A 13,228-nucleotide genomic window follows, 5' to 3' on the forward strand; every position below is an offset into this window, starting at 1 on the left:
ACAAGCTATTTTGCAACTCACATTGCTCAAATTTAATAATCCCCCTAAATTCTGGCCTCTTTTTTTGCTTTCCACAAATAGATCTTTATTGCACAATGCACTGATGCAGTGCCATTTGCATGAAACAGCGATATGCCATAAGGAAACAGTACTTTGTCACTATTATCTACTTATTTTTAAGTTGAATATTAGATTTTTTTCTCAAAAATGTGTTTCCCTTTGCATGTTGCAGTGCACTTTCAAAGTGTTTCACCAATAGCACTGCAGAACTCAGTCTTGACAACAACAGGGAAGATCAGTGCTAGACATCTAAATACAAGAGAAAAAATAAAAAGGTGAATAACTGAATAACTCTTCTCTGAGCTTCACTTCTGCTCCCAGACCTTGCCAAGCACAGCTTTTGAGAAAAATCCATGTTGTAGCACTGGGGCAGGAAACACCAGGGTGGCTTGAACTGCTCACACCAGGGACATGCCTACCTGGGGACCCAGGGAACACACCCCACATCTGGGACAGCACTGGTCGAGTACTGTGGAGCAGCAGAACATTCTCCCATAACCCACTACATATTTCATATTGAGAGCAGTAATTAAATCAATTAGTGGTTACCCAGCGAACTGCTACTTTACAGAAGTTCATTTTAAGCAGCAAAACCAACTTCCAGCACAGCTTAAAATAAGATGGTGCCACACAAGCACACACATGTTCATGCCATTGGGAAATGGGGAATGGCTGCATAAGCTTCTGCTGCAGATGGTTTATACCAAACACTTCCCTAGTACCAGATGGGTGGATCTCAGATTCCAAATGAAACATACACATCCCCATTTACAGTGATTCAATACAAAAAAGCCAGTCCTCCAACTAAAATGCAAGTGGCCACATCCATTTTTCTCCACAGTAAGAGCAGATCATATATATGATCACTGCAAAAGTCAGAAGGGACTGTGCTGGATACCACACTGGCTAATTACTTGTGTGCCAAATTATCAACTTAAAAATCAAATATCTGCATAGCTCCAAGCTGAATTTTTTTTCCATTTTGCATTTTTTTTTCCAATTCACATTAAAAAAAATATATAATTCACAGCTTGGAGCACCAAAGACACTTCTTTTTTTAAACACAGCAACAAATTTCAAGCCTATTTCTCAAGGCATATCAAAAGAGCTCATCACTGCCGATACCAAGAGGTCTGGATCTTTTCGTGTCTGGGATCAACTCTTACTTTTAAGTTTTCACAAAGCCTGTTTTCTTGTTTTCAAGAAACTTGCCCCATCCTGAGCTCTAGTGACTCATCCCCAGACATCTCTGACTTGCAGCACCTAAACTGACTGCACCCATGAAACACCTTGTGACTAGGCAAAACCACAGTCCATGGGTGGGAAAGCAGGGCAAGGAGACTAACTCGGAAAAACAAAAAAAAAACAGCACGCTCCCTGTTTCTTCTGGAGATGTGGAACTGACCAACTGCTAGGCTTGGCTGACATAGGAACGTTGAGATGATGCTCAATCTCGTGAGGTGCAGCTGGCTGCCTGTCTGTCCTATTTCCCTAAATCCCAAATGCTCTTGCTCCAATAGCAAAGCTCTGACAATCCTTTACAACAGAGAGGCTTGTGCTTTTCTCTCTCCCCTTGTTTTTTGTTTTAAAGAAATGGCTCAAAATATTTTCTCAGGGAGTGTTTCTGCTGAAGGGAATTGGGGAAAAACATAAGCAGACACTTGAGGTAGACAGGAACCACCCACTCACAAACCTCCTGTTTCAGAGGTGCATTTTTATGCAGCTGCAGCTCCAGTTCTCTCCCCCCAAGTCTAGAAAATTTTTTAGAACAAGTGTTTTAGTGAAAAAACGAATGTTCTTCACCAATCCTACAGTTTTTCTAGTGGTGAAGCTGAAGTGCTATGAGAGTTACAATTAATCAAACCTCAGTTTCAGTATAACTCATCACTCCTTGGTTTTCTGCCAGAGTCAGAAGTTTCAGAAGGTTAACTAACCTGTTTCCAAAACAAGCAGAATCTATCAACAAATTTTCAGCTGATTTTGTAGTTAATACATCAAAAGGGCAGAGTTCTTTATTTCCTTACATTTCTGTTTTCAAAGGCCAGGCAGGAGGTGGTACCTCTGCACAGCAAAAGCAGGGCTGAGCGCTTTTTGCAGCTGCTCCTACCACAAGAGTGATTTACAACTGTTTGTGCTGAGAAATCATGAGAAATGGTTAACGTACAACCACTTCCCCAGCAGCATCAGCCCAGCAAACAGAGCCAGCCCTGTAACCAGGTTAGCACCTCACTGAGACACCAATGAGCTCCGTGCACACCTTCCAACCTCCTGAACCTGTGTGTGATGGAGCTGCCGGCACAGGGTGCTGTCACCTCTCCTCTACCTGTGCCTGCAGAGAACCTTATCACTGGCACAGATGCAGCTGTGCATCTACCTCAAAAAAAGAGGAGAAAAAAGTTTAATTCCACTGTATTTGCATATGCTGTGTATAATATAATGTATTTTATTGCCAGCCTTTGCTGTGATTAGCACTGTGCAGGTCAAACCCACCAGTGCAATAGTCAAGCAATGCTCATGCTGCGGAGTGCAGCTCAATTATAAAAAAAATAAACCTGCAAGAATAGCATCACAGTAAAATACCAAATTTCTCTGTAATTGCAAGCCTCCTTGCTTTGTGAATTCATCCCTCATGTCCACTATCTACTCCCATTCCTGCCTCAGGAGGCACACAGGCAAGTAACGCTAATAGATTCAGTTTCCCCAAGCGCTCCCTCTCAATTCATCATGCAACAGAGACTCTTTTTTTAATAAACCACATCTTTGCAAAAGGAATATCCCCATACATCATCATCAGGATAGATGAAGAGAGTCAATCATCATTTTAAAATAAACCAAGAGCAGCAGCTGCAAAACATGAAGCCACTAACACTGTTGGTGCCACTGATGGTTTCCCCACAGGCATCTGATGGGTGTTTGCAGGTGGGAGAAATAGCACCTGAACCAAGAAGAGAAATGCTTTCTGCATTGGTGCCCCAAAACTGAGGAGATGGGGAGAAACTAGCTAATCAAAGCATCTTGCTTCGGAACAAAACAAAATAAAAAAACTTGCTTCAGTCTGTAAACAGAGGAAAAAAGGTAATTTTTTGAGACAAACTTGCTTGGACAAGAAGACCAAGTCCAAGCCCCTTGGGTTCTCATTATCAACGGAATGAAGTGTCCCAAACCTCACTGAAGAGATGGGCAGGGATGGGGCCCTGCACTGGGATGGGCACAACAGCTGCTCTGACCTCATCAACCAATCCCAGCTTTATTCCACCATTTCCTGGAGGAGCGAAGGAAAGAGCAGAGATGGGTGGGAGCAAACAAACTGATACTGCCACCCATAAACAAAGGAAGTGTTTTTTGAAGGCAGCATCTAGGTAGATCTGATGGAAGCAATAGAAGCAGGAGTTACAACAACAGAAGTCTGAAGAAACTATAGCACTCACTAGAAGCAGTATCAGAGGAATTCAGCATGTGGCCATTTTCCCCCACTATCACCAGCATACCCTTCCCATGTTGATGCAGTTGCTCCCACTGCAGATAAACTCCCTTCTTCAGGGCCATCCTGACAATATTAAATTTTTAAGAAAGCCCTGAAGAATGAAGCCAGCTCATGTGTGTGAGTCAGCAAACTCACATGTCTGCAAGACCCCTTTTTCATCGTGTTTAAACAACTGGGGGAGCCTGGCTGCACATGAAAATCCATGGAAAAGCAATATATATGCACCCTACATTCTTCCCCTTCCAAAATAGTTTCTCTTGCTAGTTGCTCCCCCTCTTTGAGAAAGTGTGGGGGTCCTTAAACCCTTTTGACTAGAAACAGCTGAAAACTCGCATTTTCTCTGCAACTGAACTCTTCTCCAGGCCCCAAAAGCTTACAGTTTTTCCTGTGAAAAGGAGAAAAAGTGATGAAAGTTATTCCCGCAGCTGGACCAGGCAGCCCACACTGAGTTTATCTTGTTGCTACTTCATGTGCATATTCACCAAGACTCTCATGAGCTTCTCACACACACACTCAACTTTCAAGTTGGCAGTTGGAGATAAAAAAGCAGCTATATCAGCATCAGCCACCAGCACCAATCCCAGGAGGAATGGAGGGACATGGGAGCAGTGCTGGTACTTCCCAGGAGGAGGGATGGAGGGACACCAGGGAAGTGCCTGATACTCATCCCACCTGGTTTCTCCCTGTTCAAATTGTAATACGAGCTACCAAGGGTCATAAAAATGCTGTTTTCTTGCATGGAACGTGGCCCCTTCCTCCTACAAGCCATAGGGGTCTGCCTTCTGTCTGTGTCAGGGTATGTTCACATGACAAATGGCCTTTTTACTGCCTCTGTACGCTTACATGCATTCATGCAGAAGAAAGAGGGATACTGGTTAGGTGACTGGTTAGGTGACTTCTTTTGACTCCAGACCAACAACTATCCCCACAATTTAAGTACATAATTTCCATCTTGCCTGTCAATTCACTGCCACCCAATAGTTGCAAAACAGGTATTTAGGGCAGAAAATTTTGGCTTAATGCTGGATTTCAAGATTTTTCAAACCAAATGAGCAGCTGAGATTTCATGGTACATGAAAGACAGGAGGACTCCCTTGTACCAGGAGGATGACAGCTCACCACTGCTCTTCTCCAAGGGGCTGCATCCCTGGAGGGTCCCGTTGGCTGTGTCTGACATGCATGTCAAAATGACACTGCCAGGATATGTGTCTTTGCCAACAGGACTAATACACTATGCACACACAGAATCCAGTATTTAAAGGACAGACCAGCAGTTTTTGTTTGGGGATTTAAAAGAGTTTTTTGTCAGTCTGCAAAATGTTACCCTGAGCTGTCTCTGCACTGACTAAAATTTGCATTTTCCCATAAAGCCCCAGGGCATCCTCCTCTCCTCTGGCCCTCATGTTAAGAGGGGAAATAAGGAATATACATTTAGGTGGCATACCAGGAGAAGTTTCTTTTCCCAGAGGGTGGTCAAGCACTGACCAGACTCCCCAGGGAATAGTCAAGAGCCCCAAAGCTGCCAGAGCTGCAGGAATGTTTGGACAATGGACAACCCTCTCAAGGATGCACAGGATAGGATTGTTAGGGTGTCCTATGCAGGGCCAGGAGTTGGACTTGATGATCCTTGTGGGTCCCTTCCAACTCAAGAGGGCCCTATAACCAATGTCATAGAATCTCCTATCCATTGGTTCAGGAACTGGAAGGCAGCATGCAAGGCAAGGCTTCAGGAGGAAAAATATTTGCTGGTTAGGGCAGCTGAAGCTGGACCTGAAAGATTTTTATCCTTCCACAAACCAGCCCCTGCCCAATGACAAAAGACTCCTAAAACTCCCCAGGAATGGTTACCAGCTGCATGTTTCTCATTTTCCAAGTGCCTGGCTCAAGGCATTGCAGGCAGCTCAGAGGCAGAAACCAGGGCTGGAACATAAAATGTTCCATCAAGCTCCATGTCAATGGGATAAAACCAAACCACCCTTCAAGCCATCCTGGAGCATCCAGACCATCTCATGAGTGAATTTCAAAGACCAGCTCATGCTTTTGATTCATTTGTACACAGGCACTGCAGATGAATTTGGGTGGGAATTATTAATCCTGTCTTTGGATGCAGAGTTTGAATAACAGGGAATAAATACAGCCTGGAGCCCTGGACACAATGGGATGGGACTGTCCCCACTTACACCCTGCTTGCTCTCATATTCAGTGACACACAGGCCCTAGGGGTGAAAAGTCCATATGGAATTATGCTCCAAAGCCACACCAACATGGGAAGGCAAGGAGATGCTCTGGCACCAGCAGCAGCACACGCCATCTTCCACCTCCAAGGCTTTGGCTCTGCAATTCTACTATAAAGCCATGTGAGCAGCTTAGTTATTTATTTAACTAAAAGCTTTTAATTATCTCTCTCACACACACACATTCCATGGGGTGGGGAAGGAGCAGAATAATCAGCCTACCTCCAGTGACCAGAAGGTTCGAAGGAATTGTGGTTTTCATAGAAATAGCTAACTAGGCCAGTTCTTCTTCCACTGCTTGCAGAGCATACTCCCATACCCAGGCTCCAGCCATGGCGTGTTTTGCTGTGGCTACATCTCAGGCTGAGCTGATCCTGTAAGGACCCAATTTTGACAGAGCAAAGGATCCTCCACAGGTCTGGGCTCCAGGTTTCCTAACGCAGCCACAGAGAGTTATTCCATTCCAGTCTGAAAGCCATGGCACTCACCCTCACCAGCTGATGGACTGGCCTGCTCCCCAAAAATACACATGTGGGAGGGAAACACCCAACACTGTGGCTGTGGCCATGCAACCAGGCAGCCATGGAGCTCTCCCACTGCCTGCAAGACGAAACGCTCCCCTGAGCTTCTCATCTTCCTACATCTTTTAGGCTCTGCACTGAGATCAGGGAGATACAAAATTCTCAGTCCCCTCCAAAAGCACCAGAGTTCAAGCGCAGTAAGACTTTATAAATTATAAATTACAAACCACAGCTATCAACATTTGCTCTGAGCTCAGCAGCTAAAGCAAGCTGGCATGGGAATTTGTTTAAAAATCCCAGATCAGAAATGCAGCAGGGTCTGGAGGAGCATGCCCTGGAAGAGTACAATTGCTTGAACACATCCCTGAAGCCCATGCAATTTCCCTCTCTGTGGAGCTGCTTCATTTAAAAAAAGAAAAAAGAGAAAGATTTAGTCCATCTACACGATCTACATGGACAAATTAAAAGCACTGGCTTTTAATACACAATGTGAGCGGCATTACACAAGTAAAAATTCACATAAACAGAAAACAAGCGTAAACAACTGACTGAACGTAAGGAAACTAATAATATTAATCTGGATTAAGTACAAGCCATAAACATTCCTACCTAATCCATCCGATGGACAAAGATAAATCCCTGCTATGCCGCATCTACAGCTCTTTGCAACTTAAGAAACCACAATACTGATCAAAACAGTAGTAGATAAGACATACAAAGGGAAATCTTTATGCATCGTTGTCTGCTTAATCTACACAAGATTACAGCAAAAACCAAGCACCAAGAAAGAATAATCATTGCAAAAGATCCCCAAACCCAGACTGCAACTTCTACTACTGATGCAAAGCTTTATATTGAACTTCCCCGGAGAAATACACAACAGCAAGAAACACAGCTCCAAGCCTGAACAGCCTGAATGTCTGCTATTCCTTAACACTCTAGGAAAACTGCACAGAAGTTAGACGGAAGCCGACAGAACTGCAGTGGAGCTTGAAAGTACAAAGTAAGGTTTATGATGGGAAATTATTTGCATACATAGAGCCGCTGCAGTGACCCTCACACTGTCCTATTAAAGCCCTTAGATTCATCACAGCTTCCCAGCATCACACAGTAATGTAAAAGCAGCTCCAGCAAGTTCGGACACTGACCCAGTGCGGCACACAGTACAGCTCAGCTCTACCTCCCCACTGCAGCCTCACCCACACATGCCTCCATCCACAGAGGGGTGGAAAGCTCACACTAGAAGCAGGGATCCCTAGCCTGGATAGGTGGGGAGAGCCCAGAGCTTTCCCACCCGGCATGGACACAAGATCTCTGAGCATTACCAATTTCCAGGGCTTTTTCCAAGAAACAGGTGAAATATGGGAGTAAGGGGCTGAAGAAAAATCCACCTGCAGTGACACAGGTACCGTCACGGTTCCCCCAAATGAAGAGGCTCTCAGCACATACCCCTCATTTGGGAACACAAGGAAAGATGTTTGAGAAGAAACTACTAATCAGATGCTGTGGATACTCAGCCAACACTTCCACTGAACACCCAAGGATGAAGAGCCTGAGGTTCACCTGCTGACTCCAAAAATCCAGGATTCCTTTGAGATGCCAAGTAACTGCTGGTGAAAACCTAGTACAGAGTCACTGCCTTCCATCAGCAAGCCTTCTGTATACACAACTTTATTCAAGCATGTTACATGCCACATTCACAACGTCATTATCATCGTCATCCACCTATCAATGTATCAAAGCACATGGAGCATCCCAACACCCCAGCAAGCTACCCCGGTAGAGCAACACTTTGATCTTTAATAAATGAATTTGTGGAGATGGTTGCTCACTAGATAAGCCACATCCTTGCCAGCCTATGTCCCATTCATTCAAATATCTGCTCAACAAGCAGTAAATGGGGCAGTAGGAGAGACACTGTTTTACCACTTTCCAAAAATCAAAGGATGTCAGATGAAAAACACCATGGATGCTCATGCAGAGCGCATAGCACTTGGCAGGGAGATAGACTTGGAGTCAGGAGCTGTAGGTTTGGAGTATCATTGCCTGAAGCATTTATGGGCTTTAGGAACATACAATGTTTGGAAACAGGCCAAGCGGAGTCCTTACCCCTCAGGATTGCTGCTTTCCCATTAAATGCTTTGCTTTTTATAAGATTATTTGTTTTAACTTGCAATTGTGAGATCAGGTGAAAACACAGGTAATTCCTGTTCTTGTCATCTAAATTGATATAGGAAATAATGAATGTGTTTATATTAGGAAAAAAAAAATCATCCTTCTCTCTGTTTCATAAGGCTCTAATTCAGTTTTCAAGGTAAGGAGTGCGCACTATAATTATCCTGATATTTATCTTCCGCAGCAGATTATGTTTGTCCACGAGAATCCTATAAAATCCTCACCTTCTTTAAGGCCATGATAGCAGAGATATGCACTGCCTTTTAGATCCCACCCAATGCTCAAAATTGCCCTAGAAGTGCAACTGAAGATGCAAGATTATGTAAAATATAAACATCAAGAGTATCAGCATCACTGACATGCGACACACAACCCTTACCGACCACCACAATGCTGCAGGAAAACCTCCAATTCATTAAAAATATTGCTGGACCATCCATTAAAAAAGAAAAACAGCCTACTTTGGATCTCCACAAAGCAACCTTTGAAGCAAAGGGAGCAGATCCTGGGGCAGCAACACAAGAGTTAGCCAACTGTGAAAGGAATTGCACTCCATGGCATCACAGCAGTAGCAGCAGCCAGGGAAGAGCCCCTCCGTATCCCTCCTGCAGACCCAGCATATTCTCTGCCCCTGACATCTTACAGAGATTATTTTTACATATCTCAACTGTAAATAAGAATCACTAATTCAAAGACCATCCCTCCAGATTTAGCAAACTAAGGCAAGCAAAATCCAGCATGTTTGAAAAGCCTTCAAATCCTAACTGGAAAGAGCAAGGAAAGGCAAAAACAGGGTTTGTGGTACTGTTCAAAAATTAGATTTTCAAGGAATAGTTTGGATTGGAAGGGACCTATTTTGCTTTGCTTGTCCAGTATCTTAATTAAATTAACACAAAAAATTACAACTGAACCAGCATAGCACGTACTCCAGAAATTGGACAATCTCTGAGAAATTTTCCCTTCATCATGCAATTCTTGAATTACCATTTACACAGCCACAGAGGGAAAAGCTGCCAGACCCTGCCCAAAACCAGCTTCCTCAAACCAGTGCAGCAAGGGTGAACAAGTTCCTTTTCCCCAAAAGACAGGGAAGTGAGAACTTGGGACACTTGCAGCTGCAGCACTCAGAGGTGGTCAAGGTGGATTTTAACTCATTCCAGACCTTCTGGAGTAATTTTCATCACAAACAGTGCCTCACTGGAGATAGGAAATAAAAATACGCCTTGGTGGAAAATCCAGTAAGAGCAACACTTCCCAGTGGGCCAAGGTGTTTTCTTGAGCTAGAATTCACATGAAAGGAGGGTGCCCGGACAGGAAAGAGTCCTTGCCTGACTGATACCAGACCACAGAATTCACATTTGTCCCACGGGTGGGTGAAAAGGCATCGCCCTGTGGAGCCCTAAGCCCTTCCCCGCCATATCTCCTTCCTCCTCCCGCACAATGGACTCCGGGCACAGCTGGGGATCCCAGCTCGGCCACGGCAGGCCGGGCAACCCCACCCCAGCAAAGGGGGACACTGGGTGCCAGCTCCCCTGAACTGTGTGTCCCTATCCTGCTATCCCCATTTCTTGCCTCCTGCAGAACCTGTCTCGGGCTGAGCCTCAGCCTTTTGACTCCCAGTACTCCATGTCACACACAGCCCCACGGAGCGGTGGCACACGAGCCGCGCACACACACGCGCTGGATTCGGTCACTGCAAACCCACTGTATACACACAGATTCCCTGTGCACGCACACAGGGCAAACGCAGACACGCACAGTACATACACACGCATGGAGCACACTCACCTGCTGCGCAGAGACACACGGTGCACACACATGCACAGCTCGCACATGCACTGCGTGTACACGCAGTGCTCACAGCAGTCACACCACACACCCCCGCTACAAACTACACACACAAGGTGCTTGTGCAGACCACGCGTGCCCACTCCACCACCCCACGCACCCTTTACACGCACAGGCACACCAACCGCACACACTCGCTGTGCAGATGCACCTTGCGCAGATGAGCACACGCACTCACACACGGTGCACAACCGCACACGCGCACATACACGTGCCCACCCGCACAGAGTCCGCGGGCGCGCACCGACCCGCCGTTTGCGGACGCGAACTGGGACCCGGACCCGGACCCAGACCCGGACCCGGACCCGCCGCGCAAAGGCCGCGCGCACTCCCCCGCGCCGCGCACACGCTCCCGCGCGCACTTACCCGGCCGCCCCCGCGCGTGGCGCCCGCCGGCCTCACGCCGGGCCCCGCAGAGCCCCCGGTGCGGTGCGGCACCCCGGGGCCGCGCCGTGCCCGGCCAGGCGCTCCGTCCCCGCTCCTCCCCGCTCCGCGCCCGCCGCTCCGCGCCAGCTGCCGCCCGCCCGCGGCTCTGCCCCCCCCGCCCGCCTCCTCCCCCCACAACACTGTAGTAAGTTCTCATTGGCCGAGGGCGAGGGGCGGGACGCCAGCGCCGCCTCGCCATTGGCTACGGGGAAACCGCGGCCGGCGGCGCGGGCGGGGGAGCGTGCGCCCCCTCCTGGCTCCCCCCGTGCCGTTCCCTCACGTTCCCTCCCGCGGGCGGCCCGGAGGGAGCGCCCGGAGCGCCTTCCTGAGCCCGCCACAACAGCACCGCGGGAGGCTGAAATGACGGGATTACCGCCCGTTCCTGCCACCACCACACCCTCCCCCGCTAAGGTGATGGTGGCGGGGGGGCGATAATTTGGCGCCGCACGGCCCCAGTAGGAAGGGGATGGGAAGGGTCCTGCCCGCCGGTACCGCGGGCGGCAGCGCCGCTCCCCCTCCCTCCGTGACCTAAATTTTAAATACCGTTCGCTGCCTCCCAGAGAAAGTCGTGGCGCAGCTCTGAAGGGAAACCCAGGGTGAAGAAGCAAGGAGGAGTGTATGAAGAAAGATAGGGGAGGCGTTGGGGTTTTTTTATGCTGTTATTATAGTCTTCATTTTTTTAAGCATAAGGCCATTCGTAATCGAACAGGTACTGCCTCAGTCTGTGGCAAGCCAAAAAAGCGACAATTGAGGTGTCTTGGTCAACAAGAAACGCCCCCAGGAGCCTAGCACAGCCCCACCGAGGCGCCCGCCCTGCCCCTGCTCTGGAATCCCGCACCTCCAGCACGGACTGGATTTTCCTCGCTTACAGCCAAATTAGAATCAGTTATTTTTATCAAGCAGAGCTGTCTAGCTCTCCCTGCTTTGTACATCAGAGCAAAACACGCTGCCCAGTGCCTCTTGAGCACTTCCAAAGGTTCCAGTAAAGCTGCTGCCAGCCTGCCCAGCTCAGGAACCAAATCCCCCTCATATATTTGCACAATTCCAAAATACGCCTGGCACTAAGGCATCTCCGTTTGTCTCCCATAGAGAATTAAGGTCTCAGGCACATTATTCTGCTTGGATTAAGAGCAACCGCCCTGCCTCTTCATCAGCAGATAATACCCAGGGCTGGGTCCCAGGCTGGGATCGCTCCATCACTGGTACCGACCTAGCAAGGGCCACTCACACACTGAGGGCATTTGTGCTATATGAAGCTAAAAATACCCAGATTTTTAGAAAAAAAAAAAACAAACCATGCTTCTCACAGCTATTTACCCCTTCTCCTTTATGTGTCTATGACAGCGCTGCCAAGAAGAACAGAGCAGCTCCCCTGTGTCTCAGTGTTGAGACCACTTGCAAAAAGCTCCTTAATGAGAGGGAAGACAGATATTTTTTGCCTTAAATCTGGACAGCTTGGTGGTTTCCTTGGACTTAGATGAGCACATCTAATTAAAAAAAAGATAGGCTGGGAAAGTTCTGGCAGCTCTAAATCACTGCTCCTACATTAGGGACAGGTAGTTCCTTTGAATCATGTCCTGAAGCTCTGACTTCAGTCCCCAGTGCAAAAAAATAGCACATTTTAACAGCCCGGGCAGGGCATGGAGGAGCATCAGATGTTCAGTGCTGACCCACTACAACTGCTACCTTTGCTACTGCTCACCCATGGGTCAGCTTAAAACACTGCCAGAAGAGAAATACCAGTCCAAAGGGCTTTGAGGAGAAAACCATGGAGCAAAGAAACCACAAGTTTTGGTTGGCAACAGCTTCTTGCAACTAAGAAAAACAAGCAAACAAACCCACACTGCTTCATTGTATACTACACATGGCAGATTACATGGAGGAGAGACCAGGGCAACAAAAATTTCACATCAAAGTGGTGATTTAACACTACACAGCGCATCATCCACTGCGCTCCCATCACCAGATGATCCCCAACTCCATCTGCCAGCAGCTGAGAACAGAAGCAGCAGCTCCTGCATTTTGTATTCCCAGGTGAAGCATTTATCCACAGGGAGCACTAGTGCGAGCTGCCGACGCGCTTGTGCGCAAGGGCAACGGATGCTGTCACCTCTTCAGACCCCAAACAAATGGCTGAGAGCTTGATTGGCTAAAAAGCTAAAGGAAGAGAAACTAAAAAGTTGAATTATCATGTACAAAAAGAGGCACTTGGTCTACGGCATGAGAGCCTGAAAAACATTCTTCTGGGGCAAGGGGATCTAAGCCTACATAAAGCAATATTTTATAGGGAGCAGAAAATATGTGAAAAAAAAAAGGGAAAAAGAAACCCAAAGCCACCACTCTTATGCACATGGAAATAAACCCATCACCACCACATCTCTGGAATTGACTGGCTTAGCTTCAAACTTTTTCCTTCCTACACAGCCCCAAACTGACCTCTGAAATCCCATAAGAAGTAATGGAAATTTCTTAAATTCTTC

The 13,228-nt window shown here is 47.2% G+C and overlaps 1 protein-coding gene across 11 annotated transcripts in view; it reads right to left on the reverse strand.

The window, feature by feature from the left end:
* Window positions 1-13,228, reverse strand: part of EPB41 (erythrocyte membrane protein band 4.1) — a 95,601-nt gene that overhangs the window by 65,338 nt on the left and 17,035 nt on the right. The window lies entirely within an intron of this gene.

This window comes from Vidua macroura, chromosome 25 (assembly GCF_024509145.1).
Source record: "Vidua macroura isolate BioBank_ID:100142 chromosome 25, ASM2450914v1, whole genome shotgun sequence".
Lineage (NCBI taxonomy): Eukaryota > Metazoa > Chordata > Aves > Passeriformes > Viduidae > Vidua > Vidua macroura.